The sequence below is a fragment of the Plasmopara halstedii genome (assembly GCF_900000015.1).
Source record: "Plasmopara halstedii genome assembly, contig: Scaffold_253, whole genome shotgun sequence".
In the NCBI taxonomy this organism is placed as follows: domain Eukaryota; phylum Oomycota; class Peronosporomycetes; order Peronosporales; family Peronosporaceae; genus Plasmopara; species Plasmopara halstedii.
In genome coordinates, this window is record NW_020187174.1 from 178240 (window position 1) to 178831 (window position 592).

Below are 592 nucleotides of genomic sequence, written 5' to 3' on the forward strand. Positions count from 1 at the left end.
CCTTACTACTAAAGACAATATTGCAGTCAATCTTGTGGCATTTTCTGAGTGTTCAGGCGGTCTCCAAAGAAGAATTATAAATTTTCGATCCTCTCATGAAGCATTTTGTTAACAACACTCCATCGCAGTCAGTTCAGGGTTCAACAGTTCGAAGCCAATTTTCCAGCAAATGACATTCAGTTTAAGTAGATACTGGGAGCTTAAACCTTCATACTGTTGCAGATACAGTCGAACTCCTTCAGGTTAACTTAATACTTCAACTCATTCGACACTGCAGAGCCAAGTAGGACTCCCCACCCAAGTGGTTTACTCCAGCTCAAGTCGCTTTTAATAGTGCATTACACGGTCAAGGCAAAGGGTTAAGCTTTCTCTACATGCCCCTAGAATCAACTGCGAATACTACTCGATGAGAAAACGTCCCTCTCTATTGGCGACGAGCGCTTTCACTATGGAGTACTAGTCTTCTACCAAAACTTATGAAGATTAACCCGGTGTTCACTAAGTTGACTTGGCCACCGTGGAACAACTTTTTTCTTCGGTTTACTTCTGAGCGTAAGACTTTGGCTGTGTTACATCGCAAAGCATGTCAATA